Consider the following 20,446-nt stretch of genomic DNA (forward strand, 5'->3'; position numbering starts at 1 on the left):
GAGAGCGTCTAGAAGACGATCATTAGACGAGCAACAAAAGCCAGAATGAGAGCGCCTAGTCCTAGTATGAAGATGATACATTTATTTATTTATGGCCACTTTTGGGTATGACAGCTTTCTGAACCAGATACCGAGCAATTTTATGTTTGAAATAACGGATGAACTGATGATGGATGGTTCAGGTAATGAGCGCTTGTATCAGTCCTTTATACACTGACATGGGGCAGGACATTTATCCCACTATTTCTGCCTGTCCTTGCTGTCATTGGGTAGAATGACAAGTTGCCTTTATGAACTGTATGCCAAAAAAGTCCAAAGGGGGAGCAGTTGAGAGGCTGGGGGGGGGGGGGTAGATGTAACATGAAATCATATAATTTTTGTTGCAGTAATGCTTCTACCTTCCATCTAGTACTGTAAGTGTAATGGAAGCCATTAGCACACACACATATAGACAGACAGATAATTATAGGGGTTTTTGGGTTGTAAAATATTGATGATGTATCCACAGCATAGTTCATCATCATCATCAGATTTTTGGGGTCCGACACCCGAATAACCCACAGCTTCTTGAAGCGTTTGTCGCTCTCCGGTGAGCAATGCATCTTTCTCATAGCACACCAAGCACAGCGTTGCACATTTTTTAGCGGCTGTGCTCAGTATTTCAGCCCAGGCCCATTTATAGGAACTAGGACTAAGCTGCAGATAGGTCATGTGATCAAGAAAGATGATGTCACTGGTCGAGGAAGAAGCCACAGCGCTCACACCGCGACCTCTTCAAACAGCTGATCAAGAGGGGGTGCTGGGAGTCGGACCCCAAAAAATAGATATGGATGACCTACAAATCATCTACTCCTGGAAAAGCCCTTTAAGTATTTTTTATTTGTATATTACTTTATCTGTACATTTATGTGTATATCTATATGTGTGAGTGCATATACATATAGGGTGGCCCAAACAAAAGTAGCCGCCTCCAATATCTACAAATCAAACTGCCTAATAGTAAATCTGTCTTAGAAATGAAAGCTGAGCTCTGATTGGTTACTATGAACAACTAAGGCAGATTTAATATTAGTCAGTTTGATTTGGAGATTTTGGAGACGTCTACTTTTTCGTGGGCCACCCTGTATATACAAATATACATATAATCGATGAATATGTCTCTGTATGAGAGTGCAGCAAAGGTGCCGTTCACATTCGGTTAGAGGTAAGCGCGCGGTGTGTCTGCTGCCGAGCGTAGACCTCAGATGTCTGCAGCTACAGTACTTACCTATTCAATGGTTTATGTTCCCCATTGACTGACTGTAAAAACAAAGAAAGAAAAAACGGATTATCTAGTGATACCTATGGGCAATAGAAAAAGTACTGTAGTTTCATTCTAAATTTGGCTATGGAGCCCCATGGTTATCTCCGCTGTCTGCATTATCCCTTCTCTGCACCATTAGATTTTGCTCTATGTTTCTCTTCTGATGTCAGGGGCTCATTATACCGGCATGTGACATCATTATATGTTTTTTCCTCTCATACTGTATACGGTGACCTTTTCTTATCTACATCATTTCTGTCCTACAATATCATGGTGTACATTATCCTTCTGCTATAAAATCTCTGTGACCATTCTCCTATTATTGTGACATCACTGTGAGCATTATCCATGTACTGTTATATCACTTTGTGCATTACTCCTATACTGTGATGTAAGGTGAAGTCACACACCGAGAGGAGGAACACCAAAAATACAGAGGTGACACAAGGGTTCATGCTGGTAACTCAATTAGGGAAAGAGTTCAGCCAAAATGGCAATAGTTCTTTGACTCAATTCCACCCAGAGCATGCTGCCTGGCCATAATTACAATGTAATAACCTGGCGGGCGGTCGTTTTATGGGGGATTCTCTCCACACAGTCAAAATTCCTTGCTCATTTATATCTCTTTGTGCCAAGGATTTATTCTGCAGGCTACTTCAAACTTTTTCAAACAGTTGGACTCAGCTTCATTTACCTGCAGGTCACACATCAGCCACCACTACACCCCTAAAAATCCATACCCAACATTAGCTAATTATCCATCTGAGCTGCAGGCTCCTGCCAGCTCCTTATAAACCTGCCACAATGACTGCCACCCATTGCCCATGTTACAATACAAAACAAAACAAACAGCACATATTTCCAACATTTGTCCTCTCTATAAGGTGGGACTTACTTCCCACCCACCTTACAGTGACAACACTGTGTACATTCTCCTGATGCTACAATTCAAAAGTGGTGTGCCAAGACTGAACTTATCCGCTATTCACAGGTATCTGATCGGTGGGGGTTCAACCAGTGAGAGCAGCACCTATCACGATAATAGGGGCCTCATGCCTCCGAATTAATGAGGGGCATGCCCACCAATGCCACTTTAATTCCCTATGGACTACCATTTTCCTGACTGGTGGAGCTCCTGGCAGTCAAACCCCCCTCTAATGAAATACTTTGCTCCTTTTTGGTGGACATGAGATAAGTTCAGACCTTAGCACAACCCCTGTAACTGCTTGATGTACCGTGACATCACTGTGTTCTTTATCCATGTACCGTGACATCACTTTCTGCATTATACTGCACCTCAGCAGAAGAGAGACCGTAGTCATAATAAGATTTTTAAGTTCTTTACTTTTTCCTGAAGGTCGTCGATTTGGAATGAGCCCCTGACTCCTACGATGGACAAAAGGCGTTGTGGCATGCTGTGCACCTGATGGACCATGGAGTGACACATTTTGAGAGCTGCTGACAATGTTTATATACTGGATCATCGGACTTTCTGGACCATCAGCACTTAATTATCTTTTGCCTACATGATGAGAAATATTGGTGTAAAACCTACACCAATTCTAGATATGGAGTGGCTAGCTGAAATGGATAGAGAGAGGCCAGACCATGGGGGGATTTATCATAGACCACTGTTTTACACCTGTCTATGATATCCTCTGCACTGACAGAGGCGCACACCTCATCATAAATTAGGTGAAACAGTCCATGCACCTAAAGCAAAATCTATGCCATCTTAGAATGAAGAGATGAATGCTAATAGTGCTTCTATCTGTAGCCAGAGAGGAAGTTTTAAGAGTATATCAGAGTTTAGTGATGTCTCTGGCATCTTACGGGGGCGTTCCTTACCTTACACACCATCTGACTCTGGATTGTATGATAATTTTGGACCTATTGTACTGATTTTAGAGTATCTGGGAGTCTGTAACTGTTTACAGACAACAATCAAACCAGAAATGATTACAAGTGAGACATGACGGAGACATATAGAACTTACGAGTTGTTAAGGACCACTGCCCACCTGTATCCTGTAGTGGGTGATCACACCAGACACTGTGTAACTCTTACCTAAGCCAAGTGTTGTGCCTTGTAAGTAACTGTTGTTTTTTAACAACTAAACCTGTGCCCTCTGTGAGAGAGAAATATACTGTAACCACTGCACTAATTAAATCAATACTTAGTCACTGAGCCGTCCTCCTGTGGGGCCCTCAGTACATGTTAGCTGTCAATGGCCAATAACACTCAAACGTCTGACCCTTTTACAAATTGAAGCAGAGGATTTTTTCCTCTTCATAATGATGTTGTGTTGAAAATTATTGCATGCACTGAGGGTAAAGAATGCATTGTTTTTCATAGGGAGACCATGATGAGGAACCTGGAAGTGATTTCAGAAGAACATTTCTTAAGTGGATGAAGAGGACTGTGGGACGCTCTCTGATAGTGATGCTATTAGAGAGCTACCATTACCTCTTTTTCATGCAGAACGGATTGAATTGCCCATTCCTTGCCAACATCAACCTTGATGAGGCTTCTGGATATGGTAGCAGAAGAACGCGCCTCCAATGGATGAAGAGGATCGCGGCGCGCGACTAGAATACGGAATAACAAATTTATGGACCTACAGACACCACCTCTGTTTTATATGGACCGGATCGAATAGGCCATGGAGAACATTTCTGAAGTGGATAAGGAGGATCGTGGTACGCTCTCTGATAGTGATGCTATTAGAGAGCTACCATTACCTCTTTTCATGCAGACCGGATTGAATAGCCCATTCCTTGCCTACATCAACCTTGATGAGGCTTCTGGATATGGTAGCAGAAGAACGCGCCTCCAATGGATGAAGAGGATCGCGGCGCTCGACTCGACTACGGAACAACAAATTTATGGACCTACAGATACCACCTCTGTTTTATATGGACCGGATCGAATAGGCCATGGAGAACATTTCTGAAGTGGATAAGGAGGATCGTGGTACGCTCTCTGATAGTGATGCTACTAGAGAGCTACCATTACCTCTTTTTCATGCAGACCGGATTGAATAGCCCATTCCTTGCCTACATCAACCTTGATGAGGCTTCTGGATATGGTAGCAGAAGAACGCGCCTCCAATGGATGAAGAGGATCGCGGCGCGCGACTAGACTACGGAATAACAAATTTATGGACCTACAGACACCACCTCTGTTTTATATGGACCGGATCGAATAGGCCATGGAGAACATTTCTGAAGTGGACAAGGAGGATCGTGGTACGCTCTCTGATAGTGATGCTATTAGAGAGCTACCATTACCTCTTTTTCATGCAGACCGGATTGAATAGCCCATTCCTTGCCTACATCAACCTTGATGAGGCTTCTGGATATGGTAGCAGAAGAACGCGCCTCCAATGGATGAAGAGGATCGCGGCGCTCGACTAGACTACGGAACGACAAATTTATGGACCTACAGATACCACCTCTGTTTTATATGGACCGGATCGAATAGGCCATGGAGAACATTTCTGAAGTGGATAAGGAGGATCGTGGTACGCTCTCTGATAGTGATGCTATTAGAGAGCTACCATTACCTCTTTTTCATGCAGACCGGATTGAATAGCCCATTCCTTGCCTACATCAACCTTGATGAGGCTTCTGGATATGGTAGCAGAAGAACGCGCCTCCAATGGATGAAGAGGATCGCGGCGCGCGACTAGACTACGGAACAATGAATTTATGGACCTACAGACACCACTTGGACCGGATCAAGTAGCCCATTCTTTGACAGCATCAAGTTCTCCCAAGGTGAGTTCAGTTCCACCCCATGTAAGGGGGTCAGACTTTATAGGTTGTATTGGCCCTTGCCATATAAGGATGACACAGTGACTGTCAGGCTCAAAAAGTTCAAAAATGGATAGGTGCTTGCTTAGGATTAAGGGAGCTAGCATAGAGCATGGTGAGTACAAGCTTATTGGTTATAACACCACAGTTGCTTACAAGGCTTAACATTTGATGATTACACTTCTTGGCAGAAGCATGATACTTGACAAATACTACGGCAGCAATTAAACAGTCTCTTATAACTATCTCCACTACAGGTAAGTCAGGGTGTCTGGATTGATCACCCACACAAGATACATGGGACAGAGTTCCATTCTCACTAGCAGATTCATTTCTATCTTAGGGGTGGCTCTCACTTAATCACTTTAAGCTTTGATCTGGCCTGTAATCACTCACAGGCTCCTCTTTCTATCAGGCTTAACTCACCCACATACATGCCAAGCTGGAATCTAAGTCCAAATCCAGACACAAGCTCACCAGGCCGCTCTAAGAGCTGAATAATGTCAGGTTTAGTGTAAGGTGCAACCTCATCACGTGAGATCTTAGGGACGTTACCAGGTTCTGGAAGGTCAATTCCCACCAGGATCACTCGCTGCTTGCAAACTGGCTGGAAACAGAAGCACTTGCATGCATCTCTCTGCTCAAACACACTGATTAGTTATGATGACCACAAGGTCCTTGGAAATGTATCATCAATATACAGTACCAGCAGGCATTAAACTAAAACATTGCACACTCCGTTGCAAATACATGACACCTTTTGTTTCAATAAAGATATATTTTTTGTTTCATATTTTATGTAAATATTTTTACTGAAAATTATGTTTTTTTTAAGTAGGAAATTGAGCTACTGCCACGGGGGCTTTTTCCAAAAGACCCAATTACAACTGCTGAGCATGCATATGTATGGGAGGTTCCTCTAGCCATACACATAAGATAAACAATATCTGATTTCAGACCGGTCGGATGACCATCTAGTGTTCATGCAGGGGCGGACATACCGCCTGTGAAGCTGGTTCAGCTGCACAGGGGCCCAGAGTGTGAGGGGGCCCAGCCTGTACTGGCCCACTGGGGACATCGTGACTAACAAATGAGCTTTCTCAGTTGCCAGTAAGCTCCTCCCACTGTGTGATTGCACACAGTAGGAAAAGTAGCTGGCTGCAGTGGGGCCCCCTTCCTGAACTTCAGAGGGACTGAGAGATGATCTGCTGGTCAGGGGCTAAATAACAGCGCTGATTCATAGGAGGGTTTTAGTGTAATCAGCACTCCTGGTCAGTAAGGCTGCATCCACAGGGTCTGATTTTTAACAAATCGCGTCAAAAAAACACCGCATTTTGCAGCGATTTTATCAAAAATAGGACCTTGTGGGCCCAACCTTACTGACCAGGAGATAGAGAGCTGATTGGTGTACAAACTGTCACTCAACAGCACTGACAGCCTCTCCTCCAATGAGCCAGCTCATGTAGACCGAGCCCTGCTACTGAGAGGAGCCTGGCTGAGGACACAAGAACCAGCAATACAGAGCCAGGAGGTGAGGAAGGGATCTATATATAATGTAGTGTAAAAGAGTGCCTGCCCTGCATGTATGACAGTGTGTGTATGTGAGAGGCCCTGCATGTATGACAGTGTGTGTATGTGAGAGGCCCTGCATGTATGACAGTGTGTGTATGTGAGAGTGCCTGCATGTATGACAGTGTGTGTATGTGAGAGGCCCTGCATGTATGACAGTGTGTGTATGTGAGAGTGCCTGAATGTATGATAGTCTGTGTATGTGAGAGTGCCTGCATGTATGATAGTCTGTGTATGTGAGAGTGCCTGAATGTATGACAGTCTGTGTATGTGAGAGTGCCTGAATGTATGACAGTCTCTGTATGTGAGAGTGTCTGCATGTATGACAGACTGTGTGTGTATGTAGTAGTGCCTGAATGTATGATAGTGTGTGTATGTGAGAGTGCCTGAATGTATGACAGTGTTTGTATGTGAGAGGTCCTGCATGTATGACAGTGTGTGTATGTGAGAGTGCCTGCATGTATGACAGTTTGTGTATGTGAGAGTGCCTGCCCTGCATGTATGACAGTGTGTGTATGTGAGAGTGCCTGAATGTATGATCGTCTGTGAATGTGAGAGTGCCTGAATGTATGATCGTCTGTGTATGTGAGAGTGCCTGTATGTATGATAGTCTGTGTATGTGAGAGGCCCTGCATGTATGACAGTCTGTGTATGTGAGAGTGCCTGCATGTATGACAGTCTGTGTATGTGAGAGTGTCTGCATGTGCAGCACGCCAGACCTGCAGGGTATTGCGATAGTGAGGTCACGGTTATGGGCAATCGAGGGTTACTCACTGTATTGGAGAACCCTGGGCAGGCATGCGGCAGTGAAGGAGAGGTAGACACAAGTTCCTCTGGGGCACACTCTGTATGTAGGGACCAGGCCTGATGGTGGATGAGGTGCCCTGGATTTTACAGGTATTTTGAGTGCCTGGGGCAAGGTCCCTTTAAGGATCGTGACGCCAGTGCCTGTAATGGTGGCACACCGATTTATAGGAGCAGTAATGGTACACAGATGGTATGATGAACCAAACGTTGCTTTACTTAAAACAGTCCAAACTTTGTACATACAGTTGGTAATGATGCAGTCCCTTTTAGCATATGTTCCACAAGCAGGCTTACATTCAATAATGGCAGGTATAATCTTGCAAGATACTTGGAGGGTATACAATTAATTCTTCACAGTCCAGGCTGCACTATCTCCACAGCTATTCTGTCTGGCTGTATCCCAAGGCCCGGATGCCTAAATGCTGGCTTTAATCCTTGGTAAAATAATCTTCCTCCCGTATTGACCCTTCCTTCTATTTTATAGTACCTCTGCCCATCAGCTTACTTATCTGAGCTGGTTGTATTGTCCTTGCTTAGTATGCAGCTGGCTGCAGGTTTCTCCCAGGAGGTACATCTCTTCTCTTGGGGTAATCTTCTGAGCTAACTGTGGCTCACTTTATCAACAGGCAGGCTAGAGTTCTTCACTAGCCTCCTGGTAGCAGCTAGCAGCCAGGACTATCTAGCTGCATGTCAGGAGGAGGCGCTCAGCATATCTCTGGCTAAGATGCCCTCTCACTTCTGTGTCCACAGACTCCTGACTACAGACTTCTGACCCCTCCCTGTCTGGGCCTGAACATTTATACTAGGGGCTCTCTATCGCCCTCTAGTGTCTAGGATGCCTAACTACACCCTCATAGGCCTGCTATGCATGACACAGGGGAAAAATTGCATACAAAAGCACACAGAAAATACAGTAAAATGCATGGTTAAATATAACATCACTGTTCCTTAGGAGTAGGAGTAACACATGACCCTTGTGTAGTGCCCACCCCTACCTAGTGGGACACTACACATGTATGACAGTGTGTGTATTTGAGAGTGCCTGCATGTATGTCTGTGTATGTGAGAGTGCCTGCATGTATGATAGTCTGTGTATGTGAGAGTGCCTGCATGTATGACAGTGTGTGTATGAGAGAGTACCTGTATGTATGACAGTGTGTGTATGTGAGAGTGCCTGAATAAATGACAGACTGTGTGTGTATGTGGGAGTGCCTGAATGTATGACAGTCTGTGTATGTGAGAGTGTCTGCATGTATGACAGTGTGTATATGTGAGAGTGCCTGCATGTATGACAGTGTGTGTATGTGAGAGTGCCTGCATGTATGGTAGTCTGTGTATGTGGGAGTGCCTGAATGTATGACAGTGTGTGTATGTGAGAGTGCCTGAATGTTTGACAGTCTGTCTATGTGAGTGTGCCTGTATGTATGACAGTGTGTGTATGTGAGTGTGCCTGTATGTATGACAGTGTGTGTATATGAGTGTGCCTGTATGTATGACAGTGAGTGTATATGAGAGTGCCTGAATGTATGACAGTGTGTGTATGTGAGAGTGCCTGAATGTATGACAGTCTGTGTATGTGAGAGTGCCTGCATGTATGACAGTGTGTGTATGTTAGAGTGCCTACATGTATGACAGTGTGTGTATGTGAAAATGCCGGCATGTATGACAGTGTATGTATGTGAGAGTGCCTGAATGTATGACAGTCTGTGTATGTGGGAGTGCCTGAAGACTCCGGCCTCGGGGGGCCCCGACGAGGAAAAGAGGCTCGGCGAAGCCCTTCCCCGGAAGAAGCACCGCCCTTCCCTGGAAGAAGCTCCGCCCTTCCCCGGAAGAAGCTCCGCCCAGCAGACTTTCCAGGGAGAGGAAGGCAGGAAGAAGGAAGAAGCCATGGCCTCTACCTCAACCTCCAAGCCTCCCAAGAAGAAGACGAAGAAGACCGCAGAAGGAAGGAAGGCCACGGCAGAGGCCCTCCAGGACCCTTCAGCCTCCACTTCATCGGCTGCAGACCCGGTGGCACCCGCCCCCCCGAAGCAACAGGACGGCCAGAAGCCCGGTCCCGGCTCCCCTCCCCTGGAGCCCTGGATGAGGCAGACGGTCGTCCTGAAGCTAAAGGAAGTGGACGGGAGGGCACCGGACATGAGCCAGGATGTGTTCGGCAAGAAGATGGTCCTGGAGCAGGGATTTGCCAAGCCGGAAGTGACGAGCATCCACTCCCTCTTTGCTGGGATTTTCTGGATAACCTTCGCTTCCGTGACCATCTGCAAGAGGTACTGGGAGATGGTGAAAGCTGCACAGCCGGACTCCCCCTTTCGACGCTTTGTGGGCAGCTGCCCAGTCCAGAGAGAAGAAAGGAGAGTGACCGTCGCCATGCGGAACCCACACATCCCAGGCAAGGATATCGTCACCTACCTGAAGCGCTTCTGTACCGTGATGAGGGACCCCACCCACATCCTGGACGGAAACGGCTTCTGGACCGGCAAGTGGTCAGTCATCGTCCGCCTGAACAGGGACTCCACAGACCCAGATGGCGTGCAACACCTGCCCCCGACCTTCTCGCTGGGCAACTCCCAAGCGCTCGTCTACTACTCCGACATGCCGCAGACCTGCAGGAAATGTGGCAAGAAGGGGCACAGGCTGAGCGACTGCAAGGAAGTGGCCTGCTGGATCTGTCGAGTGACAGGGCACGAAACCTGGGACTGCCCTAAGAGGACGGCTTGCAACCTGTGCGGATTGGCTTCGCACATCTACAAGGACTGCCCACAAAGAGAACGCACCTGGGCAGCGGTCGCAGCCAGAGCACCGGACAGCGGGAACCCCACCGCAACCGCACCTCCGGCAGCAACAAGACTCAAAGCGAAGGAATCCAAAAAGAAGGAGGGTAAGCAGACACCTGCCCTAGGCCATGCTTCCGTCCCCCCCCCCTCTCCCGCCCCCCCCCTCCCGCCCCGTCGTCACCACCACTGAGGATTCCCTGATCCAACTGCCCATTACCTCAGTGATACCCTCCACCGCCCCAAGCCCAACCCGCCCCATTGTCACCACTGCAGCAGCACTAACCCCCCCTCCAGCTGCTGCAGCCCTCTCTTTGGAGGATTTTCCCCCTCTTGACTCCCCAGAGGTCAGGAAAGGAAAGAGGAAGGGGAGGGACAGCCCCATCGCTGACCATTCCAAAAAGAAGATGGTTGTGGTAGAGGAAGGGGCCTCATCCAACAAAGAGGAAACAGAACAGCAGACGGAAGAACCGGTGGCCACTAACGAGGACCCCCAACAGCAAATCCTCACCCCCCTGTTAGCCTCGATGAGACCGAGGTGGAGGAAATAGTGGCCAACGGAGCAACCGCCGACCCGATACGGCTACAGATAACCCTAGAGGAGATCGTAGCCAACTTTGCGCTGTTGCAGGGGCAACCCACAGACAGCGGACAAGAAATAGAGAAACCGCCGGACGACCGGGGTGGTAACTAAGATGTATCGTTTCCGCTAACCTTTTTCTTTCCCTAACATGATGGCAAATTTTAACCTTTTTTCCATTAATGTTAGGAGCATCAGGGACAGGTTCAGACGTCAGACGGTACTAACCTTTCTTACTTCACAGGTCGCCGACGTGTTTATGTTGCAGGAGTGTACTTTGCCCCCCTCTAGGTCATACAACCATCTGGCCAGGGAGTGGTCCCACGGCCCCTCCTACTGGTCCGGTGGTGGCGACTGCAAGTCGGCCGGGGTTGCCATCCTCCTCAGGGGAAATGCGTTCACACTTTACTATTACATTATATGCTATTCGTTTCCATGGTTACGAACACCCTGCAATCCATCAGCGATAGCCGTGCTTGCACACTATAGAAAAAAGCACCAGGCTATGTGAGCTCCCACGGTCCCGGCCACCAGAGAGACTGGCACTTTTTCCTACAGTGTGCAACTACCGCGCTCACTGATGGATTGCATGGTGGTCGTAACCATGGAAACGAGCAGTGTATAATGTGATGGAAAAATGAATCAAGCCTGCAAAGGAGGCAATATGGATAATCACAATACATTAGTAACAGCCTTGTATTATCTTTCTCTACATGATAAGTGCCATTTGCTGAAGTGACCCAACCCCTTTATATATATCAAACCTTGCTCACTAGCCCAGGGTCTATAAGCTCCGCCCCTTTCCAGGCAGTCACATGACTATATCTAGCTTGTCCACCTACAAGCTTCAGTCAGTGATGTCACAATGGACTCCTAGCCAACATTTATTGTGACACAATGGAACTTCTGGCATCAGAAGACCAACGACTGAAGGAGAAGGTGCTACAGACAGAAGGAGAGCGTCTAGAAGACGATCCATTAGACGAGCAACAAAAGCCAGAATGAGAGCGCCTAGTCCTAGTATGAAGATGATACATTTATTTATTTATGGCCACTTTTGGGTATGACAGCTTTCTGAACCAGATACCGAGCAATTTTATGTTTGAAATAACGGATGAACTGATGATGGATGGTTCAGGTAATGAGCGCTTGTATCAGTCCTTTATACACTGACATGGGGCAGGACATTTATCCCACTATTTCTGCCTGTCCTTGCTGTCATTGGGTAGAATGACAAGTTGCCTTTATGAACTGTATGCCAAAAAAGTCCAAAGGGGGAGCAGTTGAGAGGCTGGGGGGTGGGGGGGTAGATGTAACATGAAATCATATAATTTTTGTTGCAGTAATGCTTCTACCTTCCATCTAGTACTGTAAGTGTTATGGAAGCCATTAGCACACACACATATAGACAGACAGATAATTATAGGGGTTTTTGGGTTGTAAAATATTGATGATGTATCCACAGCATAGTTCATCATCATCATCAGATTTTTGGGGTCCGACACCCGAATAACCCACAGCTTCTTGAAGCGTTTGCGGCTCTCCGGTGAGCAATGCATCTTTCTCATAGCACACCAAGCACAGCGTTGCACATTTTTTAGCGGCTGTGCTCAGTATTTCAGCCCAGGCCCATTTATAGGAACTAGGACTAAGCTGCAGATAGGTCATGTGATCAAGAAAGATGATGTCACTGGTCGAGGAAGAAGCCACAGCGCTCACACCGCGACCTCTTCAAACAGCTGATCAAGAGGGGGTGCTGGGAGTCGGACCCCAAAAAATAGATATGGATGACCTACAAATCATCTACTCCTGGAAAAGCCCTTTAAGTATTTTTTATTAGTATATTACTTTATCTGTACATTTATGTGTATATCTATATGTGTGAGTGCATATACATATAGGGTGGCCCAAACAAAAGTAGCCGCCTCCAATATCTACAAATCAAACTGCCTAATAGTAAATCTGTCTTAGAAATGAAAGCTGAGCTCTGATTGGTTACTATGAACAACTAAGGCAGATTTAATATTAGTCAGTTTGATTTGGAGATTTTGGAGACGTCTACTTTTTCGTGGGCCACCCTGTATATACAAATATACATATAATCGATGAATATGTCTCTGTATGAGAGTGCAGCAAAGGTGCCGTTCACATTCGGTTAGAGGTAAGCGCGCGGTGTGTCTGCTGCCGAGCGTAGACCTCAGATGTCTGCAGCTACAGTACTTACCTATTCAATGGTTTATGTTCCCCATTGACTGACTGTAAAAACAAAGAATGAAAAAACGGATTATCTAGTGATACCTATGGGCAATAGAAAAAGTACTGTAGTTTCATTCTAAATTTGGCTATGGAGCCCCATGGTTATCTCCGCTGTCTGCATTATCCCTTCTCTGCACCATTAGATTTTGCTCTATGTTTCTCTTCTGATGTCAGGGGCTCATTATACCGGCATGTGACATCATTATATGTTTTTTCCTCTCATACTGTATACGGTGACCTTTTCTTATCTACATCATTTCTGTCCTACAATATCATGGTGTACATTATCCTTCTGCTATAAAATCTCTGTGACCATTCTCCTATTATTGTGACATCACTGTGAGCATTATCCATGTACTGTTATATCACTTTGTGCATTACTCCTATACTGTGATGTAAGGTGAAGTCCACACACCGAGAGGAGGAACACCAAAAATACAGAGGTGACACAAGGGTTCATGCTGGTAACTCAATTAGGGAAAGAGTTCAGCCAAAATGGCAATAGTTCTTTGACTCAATTCCACCCAGAGCATGCTGCCTGACCATAATTACAATGTAATAACCTGGCGGGCGGTCGTTTTATGGGGGATTCTCTCCCCACAGTCAAAATTCCTTGCTCATTTATCTCTCTTTGTGCCAAGGATTTATTCTGCAGGCTACTTCAAACTTTTTCAAACAGTTGGGCTCAGCTTCATTTACCTGCAGGTCACACATCAGCCACCACTACAGCCCTAAAAATCCATACCCAACATTAGCTAATTATCCATCTGAGCTGCAGGCTCCTGCCAGCTCCTTATAAACCTGCCACAATGACTGACACCCATTGCCCATGTTACAATACAAAACAAAACAAACAGCACATATTTCCAACATTTGTCCTCTCTATAAGGTGGGACTTACTTCCCACCCACCTTACAGTGACAACACTGTGTACATTCTCCTGATGCTACAATTCAAAAGTGGTGTGCCAAGACTGAACTTATCCGCTATTCACAGGTATCTGATCGGTGGGGGTTCAACCAGTGAGAGCAGCACCTATCACGATAATAGGGGCCTCATGCCTCCGAATTAATGAGGGGCATGCCCACCAATGCCACTTTAATTCCCTATGGGACTACCATTTTCCTGACTGGTGGAGCTCCTGGCAGTCAAACCCCCCTCTAATGAAATACTTTGCTCCTTTTTGGTGGACATGAGATAAGTTCAGACCTTAGCACAACCTCTGTAACTGCTTGATGTACCGTGACATCACTGTGTTCTTTATCCATGTACCGTGACATCACTTTCTGCATTATACTGCACCTCAGCAGAAGAGAGACCGTAGTCATAATAAGATTTTTAAGTTCTTTACTTTTTCCTGAAGGTCGTCGATTTGGAATGAGCCCCTGACTCCTACGATGGACAAAAGGCGTTGTGGCATGCTGTGCACCTGATGGACCATGGAGTGACACATTTTGAGAGCTGCTGACAATGTTTATATACTGGATCATCGGACTTTCTGGACCATCAGCACTTAATTATCTTTTGCCTACATGATGAGAAATATTGGTGTAAAACCTACACCAATTCTAGATATGGAGTGGCTAGCTGAAATGGATAGAGAGAGGCCAGACCATGGGGGGATTTATCATAGACCACTGTTTTACACCTGTCTATGATATCCTCTGCACTGACAGAGGCGCACACCTCATCATAAATTAGGTGAAACAGTCCATGCACCTAAAGCAAAATCTATGCCATCTTAGAATGAAGAGATGAATGCTAATAGTGCTTCTATCTGTAGCCAGAGAGGAAGTTTTAAGAGTATATCAGAGTTTAGTGATGTCTCTGGCATCTTACGGGGGCGTTCCTTACCTTACACACCATCTGACTCTGGATTGTATGATAATTTTGGACCTATTGTACTGATTTTAGAGTATCTGGGAGTCTGTAACTGTTTACAGACAACAATCAAACCAGAAATGATTACAAGTGAGACATGACGGAGACATATAGAACCTACGAGTTGTTAAGGACCACTGCCCAGCTGTATCCTGTAGTGGGTGATCACACCAGACACTGTGTAACTCTTACCTAAGCCAAGTGTTGTGCCTTGTAAGTAACTGTTGTTTTTTAACAACTAAACCTGTGCCCTCTGTGAGAGAGAAATATACTGTAACCACTGCACTAATTAAATCAATACTTAGTCACTGAGCCGTCCTCCTGTGGGGCCCTCAGTACATGTTAGCTGTCAATGGCCAATAACACTCAAACGTCTGACCCTTTTACAAATTGAAGCAGAGGATTTTTTCCTCTTCATAATGATGTTGTGTTGAAAATTATTGCATGCACTGAGGGTAAAGAATGCATTGTTTTTCATAGGGAGACCATGATGAGGAACCTGGAAGTGATTTCAGAAGAACATTTCTTAAGTGGATGAAGAGGACTGTGGGACGCTCTCTGATAGTGATGCTATTAGAGAGCTACCATTACCTCTTTTTCATGCAGAACGGATTGAATTGCCCATTCCTTGCCAACATCAACCTTGATGAGGCTTCTGGATATGGTAGCAGAAGAACGCGCCTCCAATGGATGAAGAGGATCGCGGCGCGCGACTAGAATACGGAATAACAAATTTATGGACCTACAGACACCACCTCTGTTTTATATGGACCGGATCGAATAGGCCATGGAGAACATTTCTGAAGTGGATAAGGAGGATCGTGGTACGCTCTCTGATAGTGATGCTATTAGAGAGCTACCATTACCTCTTTTTCATGCAGACCGGATTGAATAGCCCATTCCTTGCCTACATCAACCTTGATGAGGCTTCTGGATATGGTAGCAGAAGAACGCGCCTCCAATGGATGAAGAGGATCGCGGCGCGCGACTAGACTACGGAATAACAAATTTATGGACCTACAGACACCACCTCTGTTTTATATGGACCGGATCGAATAGGCCATGGAGAACATTTCTGAAGTGGATAAGGAGGATCGTGGTACGCTCTCTGATAGTGATGCTATTAGAGAGCTACCATTACCTCTTTTTCATGCAGACCGGATTGAATAGCCCATTCCTTGCCTACATCAACCTTGATGAGGCTTCTGGATATGGTAGCAGAAGAACGCGCCTCCAATGGATGAAGAGGATCGCGGCGCTCGACTAGACTACGGAACAACAAATTTATGGACCTACAGATACCACCTCTGTTTTATATGGACCGGATCGAATAGGCCATGGAGAACATTTCTGAAGTGGATAAGGAGGATCGTGGTACGCTCTCTGATAGTGATGCTACTAGAGAGCTACCATTACCTCTTTTTTATGCAGACCGGATTGAATAGCCCATTCCTTGCCTACATCAACCTTGATGAGGCTTCTGGATATGGTAGCAGAAGAACGCGCCTCCAATGGATGAAGAGGATCGCGGCGCGCGACTAGACTACGGAACAATGAATTTATGGACCTACAGACACCACTTGGACCGGATCAAGTAGCCCATTCTTTGACAGCATCAAGTTCTCCCAAGGTGAGTTCAGTTCCACCCCATGTAAGGGGGTCAGACTTTATAGGTTGTATTGGCCCTTGCCATATAAGGATGACACAGTGACTGTCAGGCTCAAAAAGTTCAAAAATGGATAGGTGCTTGCTTAGGATTAAGGGAGCTAGCATAGAGCATGGTGAGTACAAGCTTATTGGTTATAACACCACAGTTGCTTACAAGGCTTAACATTTGATGATTACACTTCTTGGCAGAAGCATGATACTTGACAAATACTACGGCAGCAATTAAAAGGTCTCTTATAACTATCTCCACTACAGGTAAGTCAGGGTGTCTGGATTGATCACCCACACAAGATACATGGGACAGAGTTCCATTCTCACTAGCAGGTTCATTTCTATCTTAGGGGTGGCTCTCACTTAATCACTTTAAGCTTTGATCTGGCCTGTAATCACTCACAGGCTCCTCTTTCTATCAGGCTTAACTCACCCACATACATGCCAAGCTGGAATCTAAGTCCAAATCCAGACACAAGCTCACCAGGCCGCTCTAAGAGCTGAATAATGTCAGGTTTAGTGTAAGGTGCAACCTCATCACGTGAGATCTTAGGGACGTTACCAGGTTCTGGAAGGTCAATTCCCACCAGGATCACTCGCTGCTTGCAAACTGGCTGGAAACAGAAGCACTTGCATGCATCTCTCTGCTCAAACACACTGATTAGTTATGACCACAAGGTCCTTGGAAATGTATCATCAATATACAGTACCAGCAGGCATTAAACTAAAACATTGCACACTCCGTTGCAAATACATGACACCTTTTGTTTCAATAAAGATATATTTTTTGTTTCATATTTTATGTAAATATTTTTACTGAAAATTATGTTTTTTTTAAGTAGGAAATTGAGCTACTGCCACGGGGGCTTTTTCCAAAAGACCCAATTACAACTGCTGAGCATGCATATGTATGGGAGGTTCCTCTAGCCATACACATAAGATAAACAATATCTGATTTCAGACCGGTCGGATGACCATCTAGTGTTCATGCAGGGGCGGACATACCGCCTGTGAAGCTGGTTCAGCTGCACAGGGGCCCAGAGTGTGAGGGGGCCCAGCCTGTACTGGCCCACTGGGGACATCGTGACTAACAAATGAGCTTTCTCAGTTGCCAGTAAGCTCCTCCCACTGTGTGATTGCACACAGTAGGAAAAGTAGCTGGCTGCAGTGGGGCCCCCTTCCTGAACTTCAGAGGGACTGAGAGATGATCTGCTGGTCAGGGGCTAAATAGCAGCGCTGATTCATAGGAGGGTTTTAGTGTAATCAGCACTCCTGGTCAGTAAGGCTGCATCCACAGGGTCTGATTTTTAACAAATCGCGTCAAAAAAACACTGCATTTTTCCGCGATTTTATCAAAAATAGGACCTTGTGGGCCCAACCTTACTGACCAGGAGATAGAGAGCTGATTGGTGTACAAACTGTCACTCAACAGCACTGACAGCCTCTCCTCCAATGAGCCAGCTCTGCTAGAAGGAAGGAAGGGCTGCTGCTGTGTGTAGACCGAGCCCTGCTACTGAGAGGGGGAGGAGCCTGGCTGAGGACACAAGAACCAGCAATACAGAGCCAGGAGGTGAGGAAGGGATCTATATGTAATGTAGTGTAAAAGAGTGCCTGCCCTGCATGTATGACAGTGTGTGTATGTGAGAGTGCCTGAATGTATGATAGTCTGTGTATGTGAGAGTGTCTGCATGTATGATAGTCTGTGTATGTGAGAGTGCCTGAATGTGTGACAGTGTGTGTATGTGAGAGTGCCTGCATGTATGACAGTGTGTGTATGTGAGAGTGCCTGCATATATGACAGTCTGTGTATGTGAGAGTGCCTGCATGTATGACAGTCTGTGTATATGAGAGTGTCTGAATGTATGAGTGTGTGTATGTGAGTGTGCCTGTATGTATAACAGTGTGTGTATGTGAGAGTGCCTGAATGTATGACAGTCTGTGTATGTGAGAGCACCTGTATGTATGACAGACTGTGTGTGTGTATGTGGGAATGTCTGCATGTATGACAGTCTGTGTATGTGAGAGGCCCTGCATGTATGATAGTCTGTGTATGTGAGAGTGCCTGCATGTATGATAGTCTGTGTATGTGGGAGGGCCTGAATGTATGACAGTGTGTGTATGTGAGAGTGCCTGAATGTATGACAGTCTGTGTATGTGAGAGTTCCTGTATGTATGACAGTGTGTGTACGTGAGTGTTCCTGTATGTATGACAGTGTGTGTATGTGAGAGTGCCTGAATGTATGATAGTCTGTGTATGTGAGAGTGCCTGCATGTATGACAGAGTGTGTATTTGAGAGTGCCTGCATGTATGACAGTCTGTGTATGTGAGAGTGCCTGAATGTATGATAGTCCGTGTATGTGGGAGTGCCTGCATGTATGACAGTCTGTGTATGTGAGTGTCTGCATGTATGATAGTCCGTGTATGTTGGAGTGCCTGCATGTATGACAGTCTGTGTATGTGAGTGTCTGCATGTATGAAAGTGTGTGTATATGAGAGTGCCTGAATGTATGACAGTGTGTGTATGTGAGAGTGCCTGTATGTGTGACAGTGTTTGTATGTGAGTGTTCCTGTATGTATGACAGTGTGTGTATGTGAGAGTGCCTGCATGTATGACAGTGTGTGTATGTGAGAGTGCCTGCATGTATGAGTGTGTGTGTATGTCAGAGTGCCTGAATGTATGACAGTCTGTGTATGTGAGAGTGCTTGTATGTATGACAGTGTGTGTATGTGAGAGTGCCTGAATGTATGACAGTGTGTGTATGTGAGAGTGCCTAAATGTATGACAGTTTGTGTATGTGAGAGTGCCTGAATGTATGACAGTCTGTGTTTGTGGGAGTGCCTGCATATATGACAATGTGTGTATGTGAGAGTACATGCATGTATGACAATGTGTGTATATGTAAGGGTGCCTGCATGTATGACAGTGTGAGTATGTGAGAGTGCCTGTGAGGATGTGTGAAAAAGACCCATTCATTTCATTGGTGCTACAAATGATGCAGACAGCACAATTCATGTTGTCCACATCCGTACTTCTGTTCCTTGGCCCTGCAAAAAAATAAATAATAACATTTCCTATTCTTGTCCGCAACTGCGGACAAGTATCGGCATTTTATATGATAGGACGCAATTTGCGAACTTCAAAACACATATGGCCATCTAAATGGTCCTTTAGGCTAGCTCCACAAGGTGGCTGTGGCTGCAACACACATTGTGCAGCCAAAGCATGAAGCAACACTACGCTACACCGCAACTAGTAAAGTAAATGGGGCCATGACCCGACAGTCACAAAAAATCCAACCTGCTGAATTTCTTGCGACTTTCTGATTGTGATTGTAAGAAACTTGAAGGTCACAATGCTACCCCGTTCATTTTAACTCAATGCATTGCAGCATTGTGCAGCTGGGACCCTTGGTTGCACCACACATTATTGACCAAAAGCACTGTGCAGCCTTATATGCTCCTTGGTCTTCCAGGATTATGCAAGTATTGTGTATGTTTATGTCTGTGTGGTTTGTGGAGGGGGTGGGGGTGGGCCCAGGCACATTCTTTGCACAGGGGCCCTCTGCTGTCTGTGTCCGCCCCTGTGTTCATGGTAGCCTCTCTGACTCTTTGCAGACATCTGATGCTGGAGAAGAGAAGGACGGGGCAATTTGGATTTTAAAATGCTCTGTCCTTTTACTGATAACTTGTTCTATCTATCTTGCGACAATGTATGTTGTTATGCTCAGATTGTTTATGTAATCTGTTTTGAACTTATGAAAAAAAATAAGTATAAAATCCAAATAAAACAATAATTTACACAGA

This window comes from Bufo bufo, chromosome 6, assembly GCF_905171765.1.
Source record: "Bufo bufo chromosome 6, aBufBuf1.1, whole genome shotgun sequence".
In the NCBI taxonomy this organism is placed as follows: Eukaryota; Metazoa; Chordata; class Amphibia; order Anura; family Bufonidae; genus Bufo; species Bufo bufo.